Source organism: Choloepus didactylus, chromosome 10 (genome assembly GCF_015220235.1).
Source record: "Choloepus didactylus isolate mChoDid1 chromosome 10, mChoDid1.pri, whole genome shotgun sequence".
NCBI lineage: Eukaryota > Metazoa > Chordata > Mammalia > Pilosa > Megalonychidae > Choloepus > Choloepus didactylus.
This window is the reverse complement of record NC_051316.1, coordinates 42851923-42863543: the sequence shown is the minus strand read 5'-3', so window position 1 is coordinate 42863543 and position 11621 is coordinate 42851923.

The following is an 11621-nucleotide window of genomic DNA, read 5'->3' as shown; positions in this document are numbered from 1 at the left end:
TGGTAGCATGTAATGAGAATAACTGACTGTGCTAAAAGGTGTGTGAAGGTGGTGGAAAGGGTAAGCTCAGAGTCATGCATGTCACCAGAAGGAAAGTTGGAGGTTAAAAGATGGGAATGTATAAAACAGTGAATCTTGTGGTGGACAATGTCCATGATTGGCTATACAAATATTAGAAATTTCTCTCATGAACTAGAACAAATGTATGACACTATAAATAGAGGTTAATAATAGAGAGGCATACAGGGAAAAAATATATACCTATTGCAAACTATATACTACAGTCAGTAGTATTTTAAGATTCTTTCATCAACAGTAACAAAAGTACTATACCAAAACTATGGTGGTGCCATGGACAATTGATTGTACACTTTGGATCTTTGGATAGTTGTATCGTATGTGAACAATCTCAATAAATATATATATATATATATATATATATATATGTGCGTGTGTGTGTGTGTGTGTGTGTGTGTGTGTGTGTGTGTATTCTAATGGAGTTTGCCCTGCAGGTTTTCAGAACTGTTTGGGAACTTTGACCCCTATTTTCCTTCCAATTTCTCCCTATGGCAGTGGGTATATTTATCCTATGACTGTCCCTCCTTTATGTATTGGAAGCAGATAACTTGTTCTAAGCTTCACAAGTCCACAGTTGGAGGGGAATTTTGTCTCAGTACAGACCATGCAGGTAACTGATTTTGATGAAACTTTGCACTTATTTACTGTTACAGAAATGATTTAAGGCTTTTGTGATATTGTGATGGAATGAATGCATTTTGCTTATGGAAAGAACATGTCTTTTTAGGGTCCAGAGGGTGGTGTTTGCTGGTTTGAATCTGTTATGTACCTCAGAAAAGACTATGTTCCTTTAATCCTATTGTGTGTGGGTCCTTTTGATTAGGTTGTTGCAATAGAGATATGACATACCCAGTTCAAGGTGGGTCTTATTCCTTTACTGGAGTCCTTTAAAAGAGCTCAAGGAGAGAGAGAACTCAGAGAGGCTAAGAGAGAAAGAAAACACCCCGGAGAAGCAAGAAGGACCCACAGAAACTGAGAGAGCCATTTTGAAAGCAGGGCTCAGGAGAAGCGGACTGCAGATGTCACCATGTGCCTTCCCACGTGACAGAGGAAACCCAGATGCCAGCAGCCTTTTTTCAGAGAAGTTATTGTCCTGTTGATGCCTTAACTGGGACATTTTCATGGCCTTAGAGCTATAAATTTAAAACTAATAAATTCCTGTTGTAAAAGCCAACCCATTTCTGGTATATTGCATTCTGGCAACTTCAGCAAACCAAAACAACCTTCACTATACTGAAAAAGATGATAAGGCACAGGGAGGTAAGGAAATCTCTCTAAAATGACAAACTCTGTGAATGATTTAAACTCTACCTCTCTCTGCTTTGTTGGAAGGTACTTTTTAAGCCCAGGAGACAGTCATTTTGCTCATTCCTCAGAGGCCCCATGGGTTCAGCACAAAGGATGTAGAACAAATAAACCTTGACTCTTAAACCAAGGTAGAGATGTCATATTTTCTTATTCATACCTTAAACATCAAAGCAATCTCAAGGCTAAAAATTCAAAGTGGCAGCTGGCACTTTCTTATTTATCTCTTTCTTTTGCCAGAGGACTTTAATACTCTAAAGAAGTATCTTTTTCCATATCATATTGTGTTGTGCCTCAATATTTATAGCTGTAATAATTATCTGCTACAGAAGGATAGCCAGAGATAATAAACAAAATTGAAAAGACAGCACATCCAACTAAATTAATGCAAACAATTAAGGTTAATTTCAAAATTGAAGTTGCCTTCTATTAACAAACAATTTGATAAATGTACATTAAAGCTTATTGAGAATTTATAAAGAATTTATTTTAAAAAATAAATTTTGTACCTGTTGTTTCACAGAAAAGTAGGATTCCGGGATGATATTGCTAGTGTTTGGTCTGAGAATGGATTAAATGCTTACAAGTAATTTATCAGTTCTTTAAATGACTCAAAAACAAAATGACTTCGGATTCCAACTATGAGGCAATAATGGGTACTGGACTTATTCTCTCAATGTAAACAACTAAGAAACTAGACAAAACATACAAAGCAATTACTTTGGAATGTTGGATAACAGATAACACAGGGTGTGATCCTTGAGAAAAGGGAAACGATTTGATGAACTCTGCACTAACCTCAGCTTTCTGACCAGGGGCCCTTTCTAAACTGCTGAGTCAGGGAAGAGATCTGCTGAGTCAGCTGGATTTGCAGGGTGAGTTAACAAAAAGGAGGCAGAGACATGTATAGTATCCTCTTGAGTCTGAGCAAATACTATGTTGACTGTGCACAGATCTAGATACTTGAAAGTCTGACCACAAGTGGATACTTGCAGACTGTGAGCTGAACAGAGATTAAGGTATTTGCTCAGTGCTGGGAGATTCTGGACTTTTGAATAGCCAAAATAAAGAGACCTCAATGAATCTCTGGCATAAGTTGGGAGCCCAGAAAGTCCTTGCCTTGGGAGTAGGAAGGACTGATACATGGAACAATGTGCATAACATTCAAATGTTTTATCCTAAGTGAAAGAAGTCAGATTCACCAATCTATATAGAGAGAACACAGTTCAGTGGTTGCCTGGGGCTGCACTTTCAGGGAGAGATTGACTACAAAGGGGCGCAGCAGAAATAATTTGGGTTATGGAATTGTTCTATGGCAGAGATTGGCAAACTTGTTCTGTATAGGGACAGATAGTAATATTTTAGGACTGTATATGGTCTCTGTCACTGTCTTTTCTACTTCATTGTCTTCATTTTGTTGGTTTTTATTTTTAACAACCCTTTATTAATACAAAAAACATTCTTAGCTCAGGGGCCATACAAAATAGCCCACTGGTAGATTTGGACTGTGGGCCATTGTTTGATGAACTCTGTTCTAGGTCTTAATTTTGTTTTGCTTATACTACTATGTGTGTTTGTAAAAGCCCTTAGAATTGGATAAAATTTACTTAAAATTGGAAATTTCATTGAATATTATGCTTTAATCAAAGAAATGGGGAAATCATACAGAGTATATGTTCTAATCGCAAGAAAGAGAAAATCTCAATAGTCCCATATCCATTTGTAATATAAATAATAATCACAAATATAACTTTAGAGCCACATGGCCTCGTGAGGAACTTTGTTCAACATTTAATAAAATAATATAACCAATATTACCCAAGCTCTTCATATTGTAAAGAGGTGGGTATACTTCTCAAGTAATTTTATGAGACCAACATAACTTTGATACCAAAGTTCAGACACGGACAATACATATAAAGAAATTAAAGACTGATATCCATCATGAAGATAGCCAAATTCCCAAAACAAAATGTTGTTAAATTGAATCCAACTACATAAAGATGTTACTAAATCATGACTAAGCAGGTCTTGAGGAATGCAAGACTGCCTTTCTGTATGGAAATCAATCAATGCAATTCACAAATTAACACATTAAAGAGGAAAATTATATTTAAATAGATGTTATAATGGCACAAAAAAATTCATCACCCATTCATGTTAAAAACTCTCTGCAAACTAGAAACAGAAGGGAACTTCTTGCTTTAAGGTAAAAAAAAAAAAAAAAAATTAGAAAGACTGACTATTATTTCCCCAAAGTTAGGGAAAGTTAAGGATATCCACTTTCACCACTTCTTATCAACATTACAATGGAGGTCTTAACCAGCACATTAAGGCAAAATAAATAAATAAATAAATAAACTTGGAAAGTTATAAGTAAGAATGTCTTTATTTGAAGATGATATAAAATGCACACCTAGAAAGTCCTAGAAATCTATAAAACCATGTATTAGAACAGAAAAGTAAATTGTAAAATGTCACAGGATGTAAAGACAATATATAAAGATCAAATGTATTTTTAAACACTAAAAATGAACAACTGGGAAAAGAGGAAAGATATTCCACATTCATGGAGGCTTACTCAATATTATTAAAATTATTAAAACATTAATTCTCCACAATTTACCATAGATAGTCACCACAATCCTAACAAAATTGCAGTAGGCTTTTTTAAAAAGTAAGTTTTTATTGTGTCTAAATTTATATGGAAATACCAAACACTTAGAATAGCCAAAACAATTTGATAAAGAATTGCAAAGTTGGAAGTCTTGCTCTACTTGGTTTCCACCTTACTATAAAGTTACACAATCAAGAAAGTATGATACTGGAATTAATATAGAGAAGTAGAGTAGTTGAACACTATTTAGAGTCCTAAAATAGATTCACACATATAAGATTAAATTATTTTTTGAATATGCACCAAAGAAATTTAATTGAAAAAAGAAAATTGCTTTAAGAAATGGTGCTGAAATGAGTGTACAGCCATATAGAATATAGAGAATACCAACTCTTTTTCACATCATACACATGCAAAAAATAATTTGAGATAAATCAAGACCTAAATCTAAAACTAAATCCATAAATATTCTAGAGGAAAACAAAGGAGAAAATGTTTGTGAACTTGGGGTTGGTAACAATTTATTAAACTTGAACAAAATCTCAAATAATGGAATACAAAAATTGGAATTTATCAAAAGCAACATATTCTGCTTTTAAAAATTCACCATCAAGATAATGAAAAAGCAGTTCACAGCTATTGAGGAAATATTTGAAACATACACATCTGGCAAAAGATATGTGCCCAGAATAAATAAAGAACTCTTACAACTCAATAATATAAAGACAACATGCCAGTTTATAAAAAAAAAAAAAAAAATGGTATTCTGTACTCAGTGAAAATATCCTGCAGTGATGAGAGAAAAATAAAAGATGAAGGAAAATTAAAAGAATATGTTGTCAGTAGACTTATCTTAAAAGAATGGCTAAGGAGTTTTTTTATAAAAACAAGGGAAGTAATGAAAGAAGGAAGCTTAGTATATCAGGAAAGAAGACAGAACACAGTAAGCAAGATATGGGTAAATACAATAACCTTCCTTCTTCACTTGACTTTTTTAGATACCGTTCTAGTTTGCTAATGCTGCAGAATGCAAAACACCAGAGATGGATAGGCTTTTATAAAACGGGGGTTTATTTCGCCACACAGTTACAGTCTTAAGGCCACAAAGCGTCCAAGGTAACACCTCAGCAATCGGGTACCTTCACCGGAGGATGGCCAATGACGTCCGGAAAACCTCTGTTAGCTAGGAAGGCAGTTGGCGTCTGCTCCAAAGCTCCGGCCTCAAAACGGCTTTCCCCTAGGACGTTCCTCTCTAGCAAGCTTGCTCCTTTTCAAAACATCACTCCCAGCTGCATTCCGTTCCCTCCCCCCGAGTCAGCTCATTTATATAGCTCCACCGATCAAGGCCCACCCCGAATGGGCGGGGCCACACCTCCATGGGAACATCTCATCAGAATCATCTCCCACAGCTGGGTGGGGCACATTCCAAGCAAATCCAACCAGAACCAAAACTTCTGCCCCACACAAGACCACAAAGATAATGGCATTTGGGGGACACAATACACTCAAACCGGCACAGATACGTTTGATAGTTGAAGCAAAAATTATAACACTGTCTGATATAGTTTCTAAATATATATAAAGTAAATATTTTAGATAGTTATATTATAAATGGTAGGGAGTAAAGGATGTGAAGGAAAATATGGTTTCTATACTTCAGATGAATCAATAAAATGAGAACATGAGAAAACTGATAATTTATGTCTATATAATGTAATATCTAGAGCAACCTCTAAAAAATGCATATACAAAGAGATCCACTCAAAACTCTATGCATAAATAAAAACAGAATTCAAAATAATGGTGAAGAAATCCACAGGAAGGGAGGCAAAGAAAACAGAGTAGTGAAAAGCAAAAAAGAAACAGATTATAATATGGCAGACTTAAACCCTAAAATACCATTTTACTAAATGTAAATGGTCTGTATACACCAACAAAAGAAAAGAGGCTGCCAGAATGGATTGAAAAGCACAAACCAAAATATGCTGTCTTCAAAAAAATTACTTCAAATATAACAGTATAGTGGGTTGAAAGTAAAAGGATGGAAAATGATATTTCATGAAATATTTAATCAAAGGAAAGCACAAGTGATTATATTCATATCAGATAGAGTAGATTTCAGAGGAAAGAAAAATGCCAGTGACAAAGACAGACATTAAATATTTTTTTTTAAAAAAGCTAATTCCATGAAGACGACCTAGAAATCCTAAATACATATACACCAATCAAAAGAGCTGCAAATTATGTGAAGCTAAAACTCATAGAACTGAAGCAAGAAATAGGAAAATCTAGAAATATAGTTGCAGACTTCAATGATGCTCTCTCAACAACTGATGAAACAAGTAGAAAAAATATCAGGAAGGATATAGATGGGCTCAATAATAGGATCAACTAAAAAATTAATTAGTATTTAAAGAACATTCCACATAACAACATGAAATTCAGATTATCTTCAAGAGCCTTGGAACATATACCAAGATAGACAATGTCCTGGGGGCATAAAACAAACCTCAGCAAATTTAAAAGAATTGGAATCCCAGAGAATATTCTCTGATAAAACAAAATCAAAATACAAGTCAGTACTTTGCACTTTGTTTTTGGAAAATCTCCAAACACTTGGGAACTAAACACAATTCTAAATAATCCATTGGTTAAATAGAATGACTGAAGGGAAAATTTATAATACAATGAACAACACATCAAAATTTGTGGGACACTGCTAAAGCAGTGCTGAGAGGCAAATTTATAGCACTCAGTGCATACATTCAAAAGGAGAAAAGCTCTCAAGTGCATAACCTATGTTTCTACCTCAGAAAACTAGAAAGAAAAAAGCAAAATAAATCAAAAGTCAAAAATAATAAAAATAAATTCAGAAATCAATGAAATTGAAAACAGAAAAAGAATAGAGAAACTCAATGAAACAAAGAATAGGCTCTTTGAAAATATCAATAAAATTGACAAGTCACTAGCAAGACTGACAAAGAAAAATGAGAGAACTCAAACAATACCAATATCAGAAATGAAACAGGAAATAGCACTATAGACCCTCAAGATATCAAAAGGATAATAGGTCAATACTATGACCAACTCCACACACACATATTTGACAACTTAGAAAAAACGATCAATTCCTCAGAAAACACACATTACCACAATTCAATCAAAAAGAAACAGATTATTTGTATATCCCTGTATTAGTTAGGGTTCTCTAGGGAAACAGAATCAACAGGAGATATCCATAAATATGATTTTATAAAGTGTCTCACATAACTGTGGGTATGCACAAGTCCAAATTCCATACAGCAGACAGCAAACTGGAAACTCCAATGAAGTTGTTGGATAAATTTCTCAGTCAACAAACTGGCAACTTCAATGAACTCAGGAAATGCTTCACTGGTTAGCTGAAAAAGAAGTGAAGGTCCTGTCTCTGTCTCACTTAAATGTCTTCAACTGATTGGATTAAATCCAGCTGATTGCATTCTCTCATTGTGAAAGATACGCCCTTCATTGATGCAATCAGCCACAGCTGCAGCCAATTGACTGATGGTTTAATAAACCAGCCTTCTGGTTTATTAACCAGCCACAAATGTCCTTTCAGTAATGGTTCAAACAGTGCTTGCTTGACCAGACACCTGGGTACTATCAAATGGTGAAGCTGACACATGAACCTAACCATCACAATCCCTAAAAATTTTAAGGGCATGGAGTTTGTAATTTTAAAAACTCCCTAAAAAGAAGTCTCCAGACCCAAATAATTGCACTAGGGAATTCTACCAATCATTTTAAGAGTTAACAATTCTGCACAGTCATTCCAAGAAAATAGAAAGAGAAAACTCCTATATTCATTTTTTGAAGCCAGTATTACCTTGATTCTAAAACCAGACAAAGACAGTACAAAATAGAACTACAAATATCCCTCCTGAATATAGAACAAAACATCTTTAGTCAAATATTAGCAAATATGATTCAGCAATATATAAAAAAAAAATCTTTAGCATGACCAAGTGAGTTTTATTGCAGGGATGAATAAAACTCAGTATGTCAAGATCCATCAATGTGGATCATATCAACATGGATCCATCATATGTGGATCATCATGTGTGGATCAATGAGGATCCATTAATATGTCAAAATCCATCATAACAAGCTAAAGAAGAGAAATCACAGAATCATATCAATTGATGAAGAAAGAGCATTTGCCGAAGTTCAACACACATTCATGGTAATAACACTCAGACAAGTAGGAATAGAAGGGCACTTCATCCACTTGATTTTTGATATACAAAAATCCTACAGCTAGTATCATAACTCACGGTGAAAGATTTAATATATCCACCCCCCCCCCAAGACTGGGAACACAGCAAGGACACTACTGTCACCACAAATTCAACACAGATCTGGAAGTTCGAGGCAGTGTGATAAGGCCAGAAGAGGAAATAAAAGGATGCTGATAAGAAGAAAGGAATGCCTTTATGTGCAGATGACATGATTGTCTACATAGAAAATCTCAAGAACTCTAAAAAAAAGCAAACACCCTCCTAGAACTAATAAGTGAGATCATCCAGGTTGCAGGACATAGAAAATCAATTGTATTCTTACATACTAGTGAAATAAGAAGTACAATGGCATTTACAACCACTAAAAAAGATATATACTTAGGTGTAAATCTAATAAATCATGTGCAGGGCTAGGATTCTGAAAATAATAAAATGCTGATGAAAGAAAAGAAGTTCTAAATAAATGGATAGATATGCCATGGTCATGGTTGGAAGAGTCAACATAGTAAAGATGCTAATACTCCCTAAATTGATATGTGAATTAAACACAATTCTTAGCAAAATTCCAGGAATATGTTTTTGTAGATTTAGACAAGAGTATACTAAAATTCATATGGAATGGTGAAGGAACTAGAATAGCCAAAATTATTTTGAAAAAGAAGAATGGAGTGGAGGTATCTTCCCAGTTTCAAGAACTTTACTAGTATCTTCCCAATTTCAAGCTACAGTAATCATCACTGTGTGGTGTTGCCAGAAAGACAGACACATAGATCAATGGAACTGATTAAAGAACCTAGAAATAGAACCACAGAAACATACCCAACTGGTTTTTGACAAAGATACAAAAGCTATGGAGGAAGTATAGCCTTTAAAACAAATGGTGCTTGTGAGTGAGGTCTGAGAGGTGCTTGAACATCTCCTCTGACCTAGTTAAACATACATCCCCCAGCCAATTTGACTAGTACCACATGATCCAAATGGTATCTATTAGCCAAATGAAAAGAACATTTGGAATATGGCTAGTGCAGTTGAGAAACTGAATTTTTAATTTCATTTAATTTTAGTTAATTTAAATTTGCTTGATTCAGTAATTAGAAAACTTTAAGTATATTTAAAACAACTTGGGTTGGTGAATCTACTTTTTTAACTGTAATATTTATGAGATCTATAAACAGATCAAGTATTTCTGATGGAAATTTGCATCTGAATTGAGATGTACTCTGAGTGTAAAATATACATAAGATGAAAAAAGAATGTAAAATATCTAATTAATATTTTTATATTGATTTCATGTTGAAATGATGTTATTTTGGATGTATTTGGTTAAATAAAATATGCTTTTAAAATTAAAATAAAAAAACAAATGGCGCTGGAGCAATTAGAAATTCATAGTAAACAAGACAAGCCTTGACCTAAGTCTCACACCTTATACAAAAATTAACTCAACATTAACTCACAGATTTAAGTGTAAAATGTAAAGCTATAACATTTTTAGGAAAAAAAATAGAAACTCTTCAAGATCTAAGGCTAGGCAAAGAGCTCTTAGATTTTACACTAAAAATGTGATCCATTTGAAGAAAATGGCTAAGCTGGATTTTAATAAAATTGTAAAATTTTGCTCTGTGAAAGAATCTGTTTAAGGTGATGAAAAGACAAGCTACAGACAGGGAGAAAATATTTGCATGCCACATATCTGACAAGGGACTTGTATCTAGAATAAAAAAATTCTCAAAGCTCAACATTTAAAAATCAAACAATCCTATTAGAATATGGGCAAAAGACATGAAGATATTTAACTGAAGAAGATATACAGAAGGCAAATAAACACATGAAAATATGATCAAAAACATTAGGCATTGGAGTTGGGGTAAGATGACAGCAAAGGGAGGTTGGAATTTAGTTAGTCCTGTAAGGCAACTAGTAAATAGTGAGGAACAACTAGTAAATAGTTTGGAACAACTGTTGGGGGACATCCATGACTTAACATACATTGTACACCAGTCTGGAATGGGAGGAATGGCTGAGATCACAGCATAGAACTGTAAGGAAAGCTCCCCAAACTGTGGAGATGGTGCCTCTCCCACACTGGCGCAACAGGCTGAGTTGGAACTCTTCCCTGTTGGAAAAAGAAGCAGTCTTCTAGGAGTAAGAGAAAGTAACTCAATCAAGCTCCAACTGCAGTTTTAATTAACAAACTTGGGCTATAGAATACAAGTTACAAGCACAGATAAACCCCGAGCAAGAGGAAAGGAACCCTGAGGTCTCTCCTGGCAGAGATGAGGCAGGGCTGATGGGGGAAAAGAAGATTAATAAAAAGAGAGGCTTTTGGAGACAGCGAAGCTCAGAATACTGCAAAATGGCTGTGTCCCAAGAAAAGGGGCACAGAGAAGCAGTTACCAACTCCAGCCAAAAGGCGAAACTGGGGGGCTGGGGACTAGCTCTGTAAAGGGGATTTCCTTTTTTTTTTTTTTTTTTTTTCCTCCCATTCTAAGTAGCTCATTAGAGAAAGTCTCAGGCATTTTCACTTGTCAGTGCTGACCCAGGCAAGGGTGGAGTTAAGAGAGTCAGAGAGACAAAGGAATTCAAATGGAGGAGATAATTCCCTAAAAGGCATATCTCCCATCAGAAAAGGAGGGTGGGGCTCAGCTCAGGCAGCATCCCTCCTTCAGAGAAGTCAGACCCCAGGGCCTGGGGGGAAAAAGAAACAGAAACAACTTAAGCTTGGCTTCTGACACCCTTGGCCCTTGGCTGGGACAGGTCCACTGAGAGTTAAAGTCACCACACCTCTTTACACCAGTGGGGAGCTCTGGGCTGACAAGCAGTACCTGTTGGGCAGGATAGGAAAAAGCACAGAGTCTAGAGGCCTCACAGGAAAGTTTGACAATCTTCCTGGTCTCACCCTCAGGGAAATCTGATACTGATTACACTGTCCTTCTGAGACCTGGGCATGTCTGGTCTGGGAAAATCTGATTGAGGTAATCAAGGGAAACAGATTCCTAAACAACAAAAAATTTACAAGTCACACTAGGAAAAATGAAGACATGACTCAGGCAAAGGAACAAACTTACACTTCAATGAGATATAGGAGCTGAAACAACTAATTAAAGATATTCAGACAAATCTAAATCAAATCAATGAGCTGAAGGAAAATGTGGCAAAAGAAATGAAAGATATAAAGAAGACAATGGTTGACTATAAGGAAGAATTAATAAGCTTAATAAAGCAAATGGCAGAACTTACGGGAATGAAAGGAGCAACAGAAGAGATGAAAAATGCAATGGAGACATACAACAGCAGTTTGAAGAGGCAGAAGAAAGGATTCATGAACTGGAAGACAGGAAAGC